Source organism: Dermacentor variabilis, chromosome 3 (genome assembly GCF_050947875.1).
Source record: "Dermacentor variabilis isolate Ectoservices chromosome 3, ASM5094787v1, whole genome shotgun sequence".
Taxonomy (NCBI): Eukaryota; Metazoa; Arthropoda; class Arachnida; order Ixodida; family Ixodidae; genus Dermacentor; species Dermacentor variabilis.
In genome coordinates this window covers 135,453,154-135,470,375 of record NC_134570.1, presented here as the reverse complement: position 1 = coordinate 135,470,375, position 17,222 = coordinate 135,453,154, and the positions used below count along the sequence as shown (strand labels likewise).

At 45.7% G+C, this 17,222-nt stretch overlaps 1 protein-coding gene and 1 long non-coding RNA gene across 4 annotated transcripts in view; both read left to right on the top strand.

The window, feature by feature from the left end:
- The window catches only part of LOC142574209 (uncharacterized), a 161,514-nt gene that overhangs the window by 59,286 nt on the left and 85,006 nt on the right, over window positions 1-17,222 (top strand). The window lies entirely within an intron of this gene.
- LOC142574207 (uncharacterized) overlaps window positions 1-17,222 on the top strand; it is a 118,327-nt gene that overhangs the window by 22,456 nt on the left and 78,649 nt on the right. The window contains exons 1-2 of one of the 3 annotated variants that reach the window (XM_075683357.1): window positions 3,982-4,101; window positions 14,561-14,695. The exons of 1 other annotated variant lie outside the window; for it this stretch is intronic. The gene's annotated coding sequence lies outside the window, so the exon portion shown is untranslated. Of the gene's footprint in view, window positions 1-3,981; window positions 4,102-14,560; window positions 14,696-17,222 lie in introns of those variants that run through there. One more of the 3 variants, XM_075683355.1, reaches the window with a different exon arrangement.

Genomic DNA, 17,222 nt, shown 5'->3' with positions numbered 1-17,222 from the left:
GTGCCAGACGGTGTTGTGCGATTCCCGAAGTGCAGTGCGGAATTATGCAAAGGGCAAAGTGTGTGGTGAGGCTGTGCGCGTTCTGTGCTCGGCTGACCTGCAACGACAGAATCGGTGTGTTAGAATCAAGTGGTTCCCGGCGCACGCGGGCACCGATGCGTCCGAGAAGCACGATAACCACAACGAGACGGCACACGCAGTGGCGCGAGCGCTAACCAACCGCGCCGCTGCAACCGACCGTCCAACGTGGTGTAGTGCCAAGGACCGCATTACGACGTTCAACGAACTTACCCAGTTCTACCGCCTCGCTCGAAGGACTTTCCCACCCCCGCACCCGGGGCTGAGCCGAGCGGAGGCGGTGCTGTTCAGACAATTGCAAACTGGTTCTTTACCCACCCCTAGTATTAATGACTCATCTATACCCTAAATTATATGTGAGTGATGTGTGCCGCGTGTGCCAGCGGGAGAGGGCCACCCTGACGCACATCCTATGGGATTGCACCAAGTTCCCCAATGAGGCTTCGACAAGTACAACGATTCCTCCGCGACTCGCGGCTGCGGCGGAATGCTACGACCACGAAAGCCAAACCTGGGCCGTCCAGCAGGTCTCGGCGGCTCTTGAAAGACAAAGGCCGAGCGAAACCGACGGACCGTTGCCCCACAGGGCGACCAACCGCGGGAGTAACACGCGCTGGAGTTGAGTAGAGACCACCCGCTGAGAAGACGTCAGGGCCCGCGTCACGGCGCCATTTAGTCATGGTGTCGTTCTGCAGGCGACTACATGAAGTTGTCTCTCTCTCTCTCTCTCTCACCCACCTGTTACTGGAGGCTGACACCACCACCTGAGCATCGGACATGCCGTCACCCATCGGCCACAGGAACGCTCACCGCCGCCACCACCGGAAAACTAGTAATCGAGGCCGATGGGAGTGAGCTCGCTGAAAATTTGCTGTTCGGAGCTATACATCCTCCCGTGTTTATATTAACGAAGAAGGTCTACATACTTGTTGATGGGGTGCCTACAATATGCATTGGTGGACACGGGTGCAAGTATTTCAGTAATGAGTCTTGTATTTCAGGTAGTGAGTCTTGTATTCAGTAATCAGCCTTGGCAGCAGCAATATTGCTCGCGCACCAGCTCACGCATCTCTCTCTGCTTGTACAAGCTATCTTGTTAAGTAAGCTATTCTCAGAAGACCACCCGAATTGGGCTGGACCAACTGCACTTGTCATCAAGGAAGCTATCTTGTGAAGCAAGATCTTCACAGAAGACCACCAGGCGGCGTCCGCTTGTCCCGGCATAGCTACTTAAAGGCCATCTTCATCTGCTGTCGACAAGACTTCGCAGCAGTGGCAGTGCTCGCGTACCAGCTCATGCATTCCTTTCTTCTCGTACAGGATATCTTGTTAAGCAAGATATTCTCAGAAGACCATAAGAATTTGGCCACGCTAACTGCACGTGCCATCAAGGAAGCTATCTTGTCCAGCAAGATCTTCACAGAAGACCATCAGGGGGTGCTTGCTTGTCCCGGCGTCGGTACTTAAGGCCATCTTTATCTAATGTCGACCAGTCTTGGTAGCAGCGGCAGTGCTCGCGCACCAGCTCACGCATTCATCGCTGCTCGTACAGGCTATCTTGTTAATCAATATCCTCTCAGAAGACCAGCCAAATTTGGCTGGACCAATCACACGTGTCATCAAGGAAGTTATTTTATCAAGCACGATCTTCACAGAAGACCACCAGGGGGTGCTCACTTGTCCCGGCATCGCTACATAAAGGCCTACTTCATCTCCTGTCCACCAGTCTCGGCAGCAGCAGTAGTGTTCGCGCACCAGCTCACGCATTCCTTTCTGCTGGTACAGGCTATCTTGTTAAGCAGGATCTCCTCAGAAGGCCAGCCGAATTTGACTGGACCAATTGTACGTGTCATCGAGGAAGCTATCTTGTCAAGCAAGATCTTCACGAAAATCACCAGGCGGTGCTCGCTTGTCCCGGCATCGCTACTTAAAGGCCATCTTCATCTGCTGTCGACCAGTCTTGGCAGCAGCGGCAGTACTCGCGCACCAGCTCACGCATTCCTTTCTGCTGGTACAGGCTATCTTGTTAAGCAGGACCTTCTCAGATGACGAGCGAAATTTCGGTGGGCCAGTTGCACGTACCATCAAGGAAGCTATTTTATCAAGCATGACTTCAAAAAGACCACCAAGCGGTGCTCGCTTGTCCCGGCATCGCTACTTAAAGGTCATCTTCATCTGCTGTCGACCTGTCTTGGCAGCAGCGGCAGTGCTCGCGCACCCGCTGACGTATTCCTTTCTGCTTGTACAGGTTGGTTATGACAGCTTCTACTGTTTTCTTTGTTATCCTGCTACTATCACTGCTGCCAAGAAATGTATTATAGCTACTTGTGTCCTTGCATTAGGTTTTTAGTGTATTTAATATAGCGCTGTTAGATATGCCCAGCTGTGCTGAACTAAGAGAATTGATGAACTGGAGTCAGAACTTCTTAATGAATCGGATCGTATAAATGATCGCATTTTTGCCAGGATTATAGCTAACATGAACACATCTGGAATTGGCGCGCTGAATATAAAGAATCACATGGACATCCTTGAGTCCAGCCTAATGTTTCTTAATAATCTGGTTGACAAGCTGCGCAGTGAAAAGGCCTCATTTGTGACAGAAAACAAAGCCCTGAAAACGGGAAACTGTTCCCGTTCCCGAAAGGTCTCCGAGCTCGAGATGTACTCTCGCATGAACAACACCGAAATCAGGGGTATCCCCTGTACTCAGGGCGAGGACTGTGTTGCAGATTTTGAAACAGTGGGCAGGAAAATTGGATATCCCGTGACTTCCTCTGATATCGATGTTGTTCATCGACTCTCTACTGAAGATAAGGGTAAGAAAAACCTAATTGCTAGATTCTATTCTCGAACAAAAAAAAATAACTTTATCAGCAAGGCAGGAAATCCAAGGCTGTGTCTGAATGACATCGGCAAATAGGACAACAACGTTCCTATATTTGTGTATGACCACTTGACACCACAAAATAAGGCGCGATTTTCCAAAGCACTGGAGCTAAAGAAAGCAACAACTGGAAGCCCTTGCGGACGAATAATTGTCAAATTCAGACTAGGAAGACTAATGAGAGCCGTGTTTGTCGCATTGCTGATGAGTCTGACCTTTCTTGTTTCGACTAACTGCCTCTATTCTGACTTATATGTCATTACCATCCACCAAGGATTCTTAACTGTCAACTTCTGCGCTGAGTACATTCATGTCGCACGACTACTATTTAATTATTCACTTCACTGGTTGAAGTCTCCGCAAGTAATTTGATGATCTTCATCACCTGTTTTCGACACTTAACAATACCTTTTCAATAATATGCGTGTCTTAAACCTGGCTTAGTAATGATGACAAGGACCTATTCTGCTTTAGTTCATACGCTTCTGAGTATTCTCACAGAGAGACGAATAATCACGGCGGTTCAGCTATATTTGTCTCATCTTACATTCCATATAAACGACAGCCTGACTTGGAGTTGAATATAACTAAATATGAATCTGTGTTTGTTGAATTTGATTCCGCCGTCTTCAGTATAGGCAATAGGAACCTAGTGTTTGACTCCAATTATGGCTCACCTTTTTCTTTAGTTACTACCTTCTGTAGTGCGCTTAATCAAACCATTGAAACATATCATGCAATAACTGTAACGCAATAATCATGGGTTGATATCAACATTAATCTCATAGATACCAATTCAATTAATTCTTCTAGTTATTCAAGCATCTTCCATAGCTTTGGATATGAAAGTTTAATCCTAACATTGCCGATGACACCTTAATTGATCACGCATTATCGAGCTTAACACGTCGGAGAATGACAGAAAGCTGGGCCAGTTGGTAAGGATTCATTATGTAAAAAATAGGTGCGGCGTGCAGACAGGACACAAGACTAGAGAAGTGGACAACACGAACGCCGACTATCAACTGAAGGGAGCACTGAGGCGAAAAAGGAAAAAAAGACACAACACTCATCTGCGCAAACTCAGGAATGGCATCACCACGTGTCAGTCGGGTACATGTGCCGGTCTACGTGAGGTAACTGTTAAGACTCCACTCTTGTGTCCTGTCTGCACGCCTCACCTCTTTTTTTGCATAATTAACACATCCACCTGATGCTGGCATTGTTACCACCAATATTACTAATGCCTATCCTATCGTTATTCGCCTGCGCAATCACTCAGCCTTATCTGACGCGTCATTCTACAAAGTTGTACTTGCTAGCCTAACGAAAACTGACTTGTCGGAAGTTGTATCATCTAATGAACATCAAAAAGCTTTCTCGCAGTTTTTAAATACACTTTCATCGCATTTCAACTCCCCTCTCATAAAATAAAATGCAAAAAAGGGTATCATCGCCACAAAATCCATGGCTTACAGATAGCCTTCTGAAAGCAAAGCGGCCTTGTGAAAATTTGTGTAAAAACAAAGAAGCAACCTTTCCAATACTAAACTAACTGCCCGGTTCAAAAAGTTTCTAACTCACTTTCTGCACAGCTGAGAATTGCGAAGAGCAATTATAATGAACAAACAATTTTAGAACGTGGCAGTAACACTAGAAAACGCGGAAAATAGTTAACACCTTTTTAAACCGTAACTCTCAGAACGTCATTTCGAGACTCGTTCACAATGACATGGTATACATTATTCCGCTTGATATTGCAAATGTCTTTCATGATGCTTTCTTCAATAACACTTCTGATTCCGCTTCATGCTGTAACACGTCCTTTAAACGCTCACCTCACTCATTTTTCCTTTTTCCAACAACACCTGATGGAGTAATTTGAGCAATTAGAACCCTTAAAGCCACTAGTGCTGGCTTAGATAATATTCTCTTACTACGCTAAAATGATCGCGCAACATATCGCTAACGTGCTCTGCGCTATCTATAATCTGATTTTTAAAACCGGTGTTTCTTGCGCGTCAGCCCAAACGCGGTCGAGTCAATCCCGTTATCAAAAAAGGTGATCACACGCTTACACAGAATTATAGACCCATTTGGTTTCTTCCATTCTTTAATAGAGTTATTGAAAACTTATCGAAAAGTGTCTAAAAATAATTAGATAAATTTAGTATTCTTTCCTCTTATCAGTTTGGCTTTCGTTCTGGCTTTTCAACTAATCTAGCACTTAAATCTCTTACAGACAATCTCAAAACGTGATTGATGAAGGTAAATTTGTAGCCTCGATATTTCACCTATGCAACGCCCTTCGACACAACTAATAAGACAAGTCTTTGTGCTAAACTTGAAGCCATTAAAATAACTGGTCCGCCAACACTTCTAATCCGCAGTTACTTACGACATAGAAAACAATTCGTTAACATTTCTGGGTACTGCTATATAGAAGCTACTACTATAATTGGTGTGCAACAGGGGTCCATATTAGGTTCCCTACTTTTTCTAATTTATAATATTCATCTGCCTTGTCGCCTTTCCTCATCAAAGTGTATTCTGTACGCTGATGATACAACTATATTTAGTTCTAACAATCGTATATCAACGCTAAAACGTCAGCTAAACGAAGATCTCGCGAGCATTTCCACATGCTGCGAACTTAAGAAGCTGCAGATTAACCATAATAAGACCAATTTTGGCGTCCTTGCCTCCCATCAGCAATCGCCGGAGCTCCTTCAGTCTATTTCCATCAACAATCACCTAATCACTGCAGTGGATCATTGCACGTATTTAGATGTGGAATATGATTGCCATCTTAAATTTCACCGTCACATAGCTAATATCAAAAAGAAAATGGCATGCGGAATACGCGTTTTAATCAAAGCACGAAAATATTTTTCATTTTCTACTCACACGTCGCTTTACTGTGCTTTTGTTCATTCTCATATTAACAAGAACATTGAATCAATGGGAAACATAACAGTCACCTAAGTTCGTTGCAAGTCATTAAGAATCGAGCTATTCGGCTAATAACATTTTCATCTCCTTGCATTAGCGCAAATAAACTGTGATATGAACATAATATTTTGAATTTGACTGATCTTGTTAAATATAAACTGGCCATATAAATTTTTACGGCACTAAACAATTACATTACAGTGACCAGCATACCAAGGACATCCCTTACTAATATAAATAATACTATATTTCCAGGAAATCTGAACTTCATTTTAGCCTTGGTTCGCAGCAACTATGATAAGCAGTCGTTACACTTTTCCGCTTTATCGCTGTCGAACTCATTACCATTCCCTTTAAGATTGTTCAAAGCTCACAGATTTCGTATGGAAGTTAAGCATTTTCTTTTAGCTTCCTCCGACTTTCCCATTTGAATGGAGTATGTGTTGAATATTTAACTTTCACTTTGATTCACTGTTTGTCTCCCAAATTTTCTTACGTTCTTTTCTTAAGCTATTTTTGTAGTTTCACCTTTTGTTGACTAATCTGAAGCCTTGTTAACGTTTTATACATTCATCTGCTGATTTTCATGTTCATTTATGCCTTGTCTCCTGAAACCTTTATTATCGTAAAATTACATGTTGACATTGTTGTGTGTATTATTAAATCTAGTCATCATGCACAGGAGGTCCCTTTTCAGTTTCTAACTACGGCACCTCCTTCTGCATATACTTATAATGTAACTATCCCCATTTTTCTCATGAATAAAATTGATTCTGATTTAAGAGAGCACCACAATACAGAGTGATGTTATGGCAAGATCGAAGTTCTTCAAGTTCTTTGTAGTGGGTAGCGAATCAATACGTCTCGTTGGTGTGTGCACTGTCGACGTATCATTATGCAGTCGACTTTTTACTACCGAAATCGTAACTACAGCCCCGTGCACGCATGACGTAATTTTAGGCATTGACTTTTTGAAGCAGTGTGATGCTAGAGCTGACGGTCGAACTAGGGAGTTGTTGCGTGGCAACATTCCACCCGGGCTTCTGAAGAACAACAGCCTCTGCCACGAAAGTGGCTTTCACTGTCTGTGGAGGCACCATAATGCCAGTGTTCTCAATTGTCTGCGTTTCAGTGGCTTGTGTGATAACAACACACGCTATGCTTGATGCCACTGTGGAGCCCATTCGTTCGGCTTGTAGGAAAAATAACATTGTGATTCCTCACGGTCTGGTGCCAGTAGAGCATGGGCGTCTGCGTTTGAGGATTATGAATTACTCTCTAGAGCCAGGGGTACTACTTGGCAGCCTGAAACTTGCCGCCTTCCGAAAAGCCGCGCATTTGATAGTTGCTTCACCGACGGATGCAGATTCACAAAGTGAGGTGGGAAACCTTAGATCTACAGACTACTGTGTTCTTCGCATGGTCAACAAGTCATTCAGTGCCAGTAAGCCGAGTGCCTTGGCCGATGTTCTGTCAAAGCGCCTTCGATTCCTTCGTCTCGCACACGTCGCAGGATCGAGACAGGTATGGCGCGTCCAATTAGACAAAAGCCTTACCGAGTTTCCCCAGCAGAACGCAAAATATTAGATGAGCAAGTTCGCAAAATTCTTCAAGAAAAAAAAGAAGTTCAGGAGTCGTTGAGTTCTTTGGCGGCTCCAGTGATACTCGCTAAAAAGAAAGACAGAACATGAAGATTTTGTGAGGTTATCGACGCCTAAATTCGGTCACTAAAAAGAACGCATATCCACTTTCGTGGATTGCCGACGCGATTGGCTGCCTCGATTCAGCCTCATATTTTTCTTCAGATGATTTGCGCATTGGATATTGGCAGATACCGATGTATACGGCGGACAAACACAAAACGGAATTCGTGACACCAGACGGAGTTCCTTGTAGTTGCATTCGGCCTCGGCAACGCCGCCGCGACCTTTTAGCACCTTAAGGGTGCAATTCTGCGCTGCCTGAAGTGGGTGAACTGCATATGCTACCTTGAGGACGCGGTGATTTTTGGTCGCACAGTAACTGAACAGACTAAGCGCCCCAATGTTGTCCTCAGCTGTATAGAGAACGCTGGGCGCATTCTGAACTGAAAGAAGTGTCATTTCGGAGAGCGGCAAGCAATGATATTTGGTCACCTTGTGCATAAGCGTGCCATCCAACCTGATCCACAGAAGAGTGAAGCCGTCAAAGCGTTTCAAGCACCATTGGTCTGTGAAGGAGCTGCGAACTTTCTTGGGGCTGTGCTCTTACTTTCGCCGCTTTATTCACCAGTTTGATGACGTTGATTATCCATTTGCATGTCTTGTACGAAAGGATGCACCCTTAGATTAGACTGCTGAGTGTGCGGCCTCTTTTTCACAAATAAACTTATTTTGACGTCACAACCTATTCTACGACACTTTGACTTTTCCTCACTAAAAGAAAATCCTACAGGTGCTAGTGGCGTGGGCAATGGTTCTATACTGGTCCAACGCATCCATGGCAGAGAACACGTTATTTTTTACGTCAGCCGCTCGTTAGGCAAGCTACAGCGTAGTTATACCGTGACGAAACAGGAATGTCCTGCGATAACCTTCGCACTTTAGAGGTTTCGCTCGTACTTGTATCGCTGGTACTTCACAATTGTCACGGACCCCCACTCACTCTCTTGGCTTGAGAACTTGCGTGATCTATTTGGTCGACTTGCGCAGTGGGCCCTTAGACATGACGAGTATGATTTCACTGTATCGTACAAGAACAGCCGGCACCATGTTGACGCTGACTGCCTTCCAAGGCTGCCACTTGTTTCCACGGACTTCTACGCTTACAATTTCGACCACTACGTCGTTTCCCTGGCATCTGTGTTTCTCGACAGCTATGCATTCAAGGTTGAGTAGAAGAAGAACCCGAGTTTACAGCTGGTGGTGGTGGTGGTGGTGGTGATGATGTTGAAGCAGGCGGGGTTAGCCTGGCATACATAGCCGGCAATTGTTCCGCCTGATCCTCCTTCAAGTTGAGATCAGGGATGTGTCACCAGGTGTCGATGAGCCCCGTGTCTCGCAGGAAGGCTATCAGCAGGCGTTGCGCTCTCTTCCAGAATGCCGCGGGCCCTCCGGGGAAAACAACGTCTTCAAAGGTCCTGTGCGTGAGACCGCTTTTTTGCAGGTTGTCGACCAACGCTTTTCTTTCTGTGTCAAACTGTGGGCATAGCCAAATGAAATGTTCGATGTCACCAATGTCACCACAGAAAACACAGAGTGGGGAAGCGCGAAGCCCAGTCTTGAATAACCAAGCTGGGGTGTATGCGGAGTCGGTCCTGATGCGGTATAAAAGCGTCGCTTGTTCGCATGTAAATCCATGAGTCACACAGGATTCGTGTGGATTCTTGTGCATCTGTCTAAAGTGAAGGCGGATTGCATCCTTAGGGTTTTGAAAAGCTTTTGGAGCTTTCACTTTTGGGACACATGTCAGCGCTAGGCGTGCAAGGGCGTCAGCTTCCTCGTTTCCATCAATTCCTACGTGTGATGGCATCCACTGAAACCTTATGTTAAATCCTTTGCTCGTGAGGTCGTCAATCAGTGCCAGAGACTGCCTTGTAAATTTCTCTAGAGGTAGGCCCCGATGTAATCTTTGTAATGCTGACTTGGAATCCGTCAGCACCACGACATCTCGTGCAGAAAAGGCACGTAGTTTCCGCAAAGCCGCGGTGATTGCGGCGCATTCTACTGTTGTAGAGGAAACTACGCGATCCAGTCGGCCAGACCATGACACATCAAGGGATGGTATGCAGAATGCCGCTGCACAGCTATCTCTTTGTGGACACGCCGAACCGTCTGTGTACACTTGTAGATGGCTTTGAAACAAAGTGCTCAAGTGGTCCAACACAATAAACTTGGCTTCGGCAGTTGAAATGGTGCGTTTCGTCGGTAGGTGGGGTACATTGAGGCTGTAGGTAACGTCCGGAAAAGACCATGGCGGGCCAAGGCGACTTCGTTTAGGCCATTCCAATCCTAAAAATCGGAAGGTGTTCAGCGCCGCATGGAAATGTGAGCGAGTTCTTGATCTTAGCCGCCGGAGAAGCGCCGTGCCTGCGCGTGACTCGCCCAGCCTTAATAGCTGCGTCAGCAAGGCCTGAGATGCCAAGAAGCGGAGTGGAAGAGACTCTGCCTCATTAGTGACTTTCTTGTTTGAAGCCGCCGTTGGAACTCCCATCGCCAAGCGAAGTCCCTTTCTGTGCACTGCCTCCAAGCGCTCGAATTGACTCGATGACGGTGATATCAGAGGGAGCTGATAGAGAATGCGGCTTGTTATCAGTGCAGCGTTCAGTTTAAGCATGGATATAGGATTGTTTCCCCAACGTACACCTGCCAATCGACGAAGTGCGTTGATTCTTTGCACCGATGCAGCCACAACACTTTCGACCGCACCACGCCATAGTAGCTTGTTGTCGATGGTGACGCCCAGGAATCGAACATGAGTTGCACGAAGAATTGAATGCCCTCTGATATTCAGCGTCAGACGTGTTGACTTGCGTCTCACTCCCGGGAAAAACATGAAGGCTGATTTTTCTGCTGATAAGGATAGGCCAAGCGTCGATAAGTGGCGATCGATAGTGGAGATTGCGGCCTGGGCTATCCGGGCCAAACGTTTGTGTTGGTACCCCGAGATCCAAATGCAGATGTCATCTGCGTAGATGGACATTTTAACTGCCGTCCGACCTACTTTCAGGGCATCTGGAAGGCTGGCCATGGCAACGTTAAAACGCAAGGGGGATAGGACACTTCCTTGTGGGACGCCGAGGGAAATGCGTCGCTTGACACTCATTATACTTCCCAGCTTAACTTGTACACATCGATCACTGAGAAATTCATGGACGAATCGAAGAGCATTTCCCGAGACGCCCATGGCTCGGAGTCCGTTGATGATGCCTGTATGAAGCACACAGTCGTATGCCTTGGCAACGTCCATAAAGATGGCGAGTGTGGAAAGGCCGTCTACGCGATGGTGCTCGATATGGCTCAGTAGATCCAAGACACTGTCCTGGCACTGAACCGTGGACGAAATCCGGTCATACATGATGGCAGCCTATTTCCTTGCTCAAGATACCATGTTAACCTCGTACATATTAGTCTTTCCATCAACTTTGATACGCATGATGTTAGCGATACTGGCCGATATGAGGTGAGGTTTGCAGGATCCTTTCCGGACTTGAGCACTGGCACCACCCATGCTGTCTTCCACGCTTCTGGGATCTCTCCTGTGCTCCAGACGTGATTAAATATGTCCAGAAGTGCTCGTTTTCGTTCATATGGCAGATTTGTCAGCATCTGATTGCTGATCGAATTGGGACCCACAGCACAGCGTCTTCTTAATTTGCTAAGCGCCAAATCCAACTCACGAAAGGTGAACGGCGTATCCATGGTATGGAATGCTTCAGACAACAGAGGGTTCGATACTCCTGCTGATGTGCCAGATGTGTATACGTCTGCAAAATCTTCTGCAAGGGTTTGCAAATCTTTTCCTTGCTTTAAAGCAAGTGCTTCGAATGGCCTGTGTAGGCGAATCTTTCCGGATAGGCTATTCATTACTCCCCATATCCTTGTCATGGGAGTAAACGCCGATAAACCCTCACAGAAAGCAGCCCATTGAACTCGTCTTAATCTTTTTGTGTGACGACGGATGACAGCGTTTATCCTGTTGTATTCAGTTTTCGCAGATGGATTTCCCGTTTTTCTCATTAGTTTTCGCTCCGCTCTCCTACGCGCTGCGCAGAGGTTCTTTAGTTTCAAATCAGGAGTAGGGAAATGATCTGGCAGTTTCAACATTGAGGTAGCCACTCTTTGCTCCGCAGCATATCTGCGAACAGCTCACCAGGGGATTCGTCCAACGCTTCTCTGTATGTGTCCCAGCGGGTGATAGCACAGAATTGTCGCCCAGCAGTGTGTAATCCGGTGATGTTGGTGAAGATGGGAAAGTGGTCACTGCCCATCCTGTCTGGGGCCGTTGTTGACGACACTACAAGATCTATAGAATGGATCACGAGGTCTATGGCACTCCATGAATCTGGTGGTCTGAAGAAAGTCGGTTTGCCATCGTTCGCGATACACAAGTCAGCAGCTTCCGCGGCAGTGACTAGTTCCTTGCCTCGGGAATCTGCAGTCTTATCTCCCCAAAGCGAATGATGTGCGTTAAAGTCCCCACAGATTATTATAGGAGAGGGGCAACGAATGCAAAGGTCCTTTATGAACGCCTCCATGGAGACCTTCCTGCGCGGACTTATATACACCGACACCACACTGAGTTTTCGTTTTCCTAGGCACACTTGCACAGCGGCGACTTCTGTGCTTTTCCGCTACGTATAATTCTGCACTAGCACCCCGTTTTTGTGTTCACGATGGTTACTGTACATGTGGAACGAAACTACAACAGATGCACCCCTGCTGTTAGTGGTTTCAGAGACCCCAACTAAGGCCACTTGGGATCAGTGAGGACTCTGGGCTAAAGAACGCTTTTTTTGGCCGATAATCCGTCAGGCTACCGAACAATACGTTGCCAGCTGCATGGCGTCTCAGCGTCATAAACGTCCCAACAAAGCTCCCACCCGTCACCCTCAGCCTCTGCTGCCTCCAAGCTTCCATTTTGAGCAGGTTGGCATTGACCTTCTGGGCCCTTTTGTACGATCATCCGTGGGTAACCGCTGGATAGTCGCATACGTTGACTACAATACTCATTACTGCGAGACGGCAGCCGTACCCTCCGCCATTGCTGCAGTGCTCGCTCTTGTCGCACTACATCACCGTCCGGCATGAGCCGCCTTGAGTGATAACCACCGACTGTGGCCGCCGGTTCATCATCATCATCATCATCATATGTACTTTAGTTTTCGTCCGAGCGAAAGGAGACGGGGACTAAAGGCCCAAAGACGGGAGAGAGGTTCGAGAGCACACGGTTGCAACAGCGGATAAAATCAGTGCAAATGAATACACATATAACGTACACACATTTCGCACAAGTGATCATAATTTCAGTGACAAAAATGATTACAATATCTGTTCGTTAGAACCAGTAAGCCGCACAAACATTAGCATAAATTTTATCAGTATGCACTCTTTGTTACGTCATACATGCCTACACACAGATGCCGCAGCCATTAGAAGCCGCAACTCGGAAACGGCTGAAGAAGTTGCGATAGCGCTCGCTTGCGTGGGAACGAAAGCAAATTTCATAATTAGCGATAGCAAAACGGAGATCCGGAATTTCGGAAAGGGTAGGATCTCGCCGGAAGCGGCAAGGGTCCTGGCCAGTAGGCGGCTGAAAAGAAAAATTAGCCTAATTTGGACCCCTGTACACACGTCCGTTCCTGGCAAGGAGGCGGTCCACGAGTTAGCCCGATCTCTCTACTTCCGGGTGGCTGTGGAACCGCCCGACTGCCGGAACATGGACGAGCGTCTGCAAAATTATACGGAGATTGTCGAAAATTATGGGCTACGCAGGAAACTGGTGCCACCACCGGATAAAAGTCTAAACAATAGAGAGGCAGTCGCATGGCGGCGCCTGCAAGCTGAGAACTTCGTAAACCCGGTCTGGGCATACCATGTTATGCATGATAGACAAAACGATGAGTGCAAACACTGTGGGGCGAGATCGACCCTCGATCACATAATCTGGGAATGCGCTAGCTCACCAGGGGCCAAAGCAAACATAAATTGTAGAGAGACCTGGGAAGCCCTGCTGCGGAGCAAGGACCCTACTTCACAGCAACACGCCATCTGCCTGGCGGAAGAAGCCGCGAAGAGTCAAGACCTCTTGCTTCTAATCGCGGAGGTTCCGGCCCCCATCTACAAGGCCTGTGTGCCGGGGACGGGGAGTAGGGGCCTCCTTATCCGGCGGTACAATAATGTTGCTATCATCATCATCATCATCATCATCATCATCACACCGATGCAATAAACTGAAAACGTTAATAATTAGTGAAAGCAAATGTCATCGGCGAGTAATAATGCATTAAGCTGTCTTTTGTAGGAGCTTTCTGAAGCACTAAAGTTTAAGAGTTCTCCTACCATGTTTACTATTTCTGTCGACTGATATATGAATGTTTACCGTAATTTGTTCTTGTTTTCGGTAGGTGTCTGGTATTCCGGCGCAGTGAATAACGAGGTATTTCATCGTTGTCAATATTGATAAATAATTTTTCTTTGTGTATGGTAATCAGAAGTTTCTTATAATATATTCTGTCTGCTCGAAGAAGGGAGTAGCCTTGAAATAGTGGAGCTGCTTCAAGGTCAACAAAACGGCCATGGTAATTGCAGAATATACGAAGGATTGGTTTCTGTGAAAGAATTAATTTGTTGTAGTTTGTTTTTGAAGTTTTACCCTAAACCAGGACCCCGTAGCAGAGTTTAGAGTAATGGAAAGTATTGTATAACTGTTGTTTGAGCCAAAGCGGGATCAGCTGGGTTATCCTATTAATGATACCGACAGATTTAAAAAGGTCATTGTATAGCGTCCTTAAATGCGAACTCCAAGATAAATGTTCGTCAAACCAAACGCCTAAGAATTTTTGTTCTTGGACATGGTTAATTGCTGTACCATTGTAATTAATGTTAATGTCATTGGGTATGTTCTTGTTACGAACCCTGGATAAGATGTATGTTGTTATTGCAGCATTTAATTCAAGACTATTTGCACTCAACCAAACTGATGAGCGATTTACATACGCTTTAACACTGACAGAAAGTTCAGAAGTGTCACTGGATGTAAAAAACACGTTGGTATCATCGGCATACATTGTCAAGTCAGGTGAGTCGGGTATTCGTACAAGGTCATTTGCATAAATTAAGAACACTACTGGGCGAAGTTTGGACCCTGAGGTACACCCTGTTTTATAGGCAAATTGTCAGAAGTAATAGAAATTATCTGAACAAATTGGCTTCGATTCGTTAGGTAACTTCTTAATAAATCATTAGCGACGCCGCGTATTCCGTAGATTTCTAGTTTATGGAATAATATTCTATGATCGATCGAGTCGAAAGCCTTCCGCAAATCTAGAAAAAGGCCAAGTGTAACCTTCTGTTTTTCGATGTTGTCAATTATTTTATCCTTGATATCTATAAAGGCTTGCCCTGCTGACTTATTCTTTTGGAAACCATATTGGTACTTTGAGATTACGCTGTGTTTAGTCAAGAAAGACCACAGCCTGTCAACCACTACGCTTTCGAAAAGCTTTGAAAATATATTTAAGACCGAAATCGGTCTGTAATTTGAGACTTGCTTATGGATTGGTGTTATGCGAGCGGGTTTTAACGCATCTGGAAACATTCCTCAATATATTGACAAATTAACAATATAAGCTAGAACGACACTTATTTCGCTTGAGAGATATTAGATCAGCTCCGGTTGAATTCCATCGGGTCCGGCCGAGGCTGTGCTCTCCATTTTGTGTATCAGATTCTGCATCTCAATGCTACCTGTGGGTTGCAGAAAAATGAAACTGATCACCAGTGGGATGTCGATTGCATGAACCACTCTTCTTTCGCCTCTCCTCGATGTACATGATTCAGCCTGAACGAAATGTTCGTTCATGCTCGTCATTTGACTTTTGTGCAGTAATGGTGTCTGGGACGTGATACTCGACTTTCTACTTGTTATATTATTCACTGCGTTCCATATCAGTTCCGGTTCTTTACATATGCTAGAAAACTGTTGTAGATAGTAGTCTTGTTTAGCTTTCTTCGGTTTGCTTTGTAGGTGATTTCTCAACTTTTTGAATGTCACCAACTCTTCTTGATCACGTTTGTTTATGAAAAGGTGGTACATCACATTTTTCTTTTTTGTGTCATTATACAAATGATGGTTTATCCAAGGTTTTCGTACTTTCTTATTTCTGCTACGTTCATATCGTAGTGGGAAAGCCGATTGATAAGAAGTTTGTATGCTGGAAAGAAAAATGTCGAAAGCTGCGTTAACATCATTTTCATTGTAGACCGCCTGCCAGTCTTGAGCTACAATTAATTCCCAAAAGTGTTGTAACGAAAAATTTTTTATTATTCGACGATGACGAGGTGTCCGGGTAGCGCGAATGTTAGTGGAATTGGTAAATGAAAATAGGGGTAAACGGTCACGTATATCACTTATAAGAACACCGGCAAGTACTTCATCTTCGTTTAAGTTTGTAACACAGATGTCAGTCAATGTGGCACTATTCTCTGTTACTCTGGTTGGTAACTTAATGTGGTTTGTGCAGGCGTGGCAAGCAAGAATTGATTTCCGATGCCATGCCCACGTGTCATGTGGCTCATGTCTATGTTTATATCTCCCATGATTATCACAGGTTCATTGCAAGAACAGGCGTGCAATAGCAACGCATATAAAAAATTGCAAAATATTTCTGTCTAGCCAGAAGGAGGTCTATATATTACCCATGTCATTGTCTTTCCTATATATATAGTAAGGAATTCTACGTGTTCAGTAATTACAGTGAATTCCTCCACTACGGTAAAATGTAATCTCTGTTTTATGTGCATAGCTACACCACCTCCCCTTTGATTGACTCTAGTTATGTGCTGCGAGTTCACCGCAGATATTGTGCAAGTACTGCAATTGCGTCTTTCGGACATTGGACGCCATACTATGACGAAATAAATGGCCTTACAGAGCGTGCCAACCGAACGCTTGCCAACATTGTTGCAATGAATGTCGCGTCGGACCGAAAGAATCGGGATGGTGTTCTACCATTTATGACGTATCCTTTCTAAATGCGAGACACGAGACGACTTGCACCAGCCCACTCTTTCTTCTTTATGCACGCCCGCCTCGTTGTACTCAAGACAGCGTCCTCCCTTTGTCGAGTACTGACAGACGTTCTATAGCTGAAACACGCTCGTGCCGAACAAGCTCGTAGGCTTGCCTTATCTGCGTACGCTAGATGCACAGAACACAGCAAAGGCAAGATACAACAGTCGCCACCACCTTGTTACCTATGCCGTTATTTCCTTGGTCTGGTTGTGGAGCCCACTACGAAAGCGCAGTCTCTGCACAAAGCTTTTCGGCACACAATGATGAACCTTTCCTTATCCCGCCTAAGCGGGGTGAACTATAGAATAGCGCGCCTCCCCACAAACGGTCGATGCTCTGCCCGAACTAGTATAACGCCTGTTGCCAGGCTCAAGCAATACACACAGCGCGAAGCCACCTGACTCGCCCAGCGGGCTTAGTCTAAGCGAGGTGCATTGTAATCCCGTGTTCGTACGTGCGAAGCAGAAGGGAAGGAAGAGGAAGACTTTGTTTTTTCTGTCTGGCCGCCTCTTCCCATCCACTGCTTTCACGC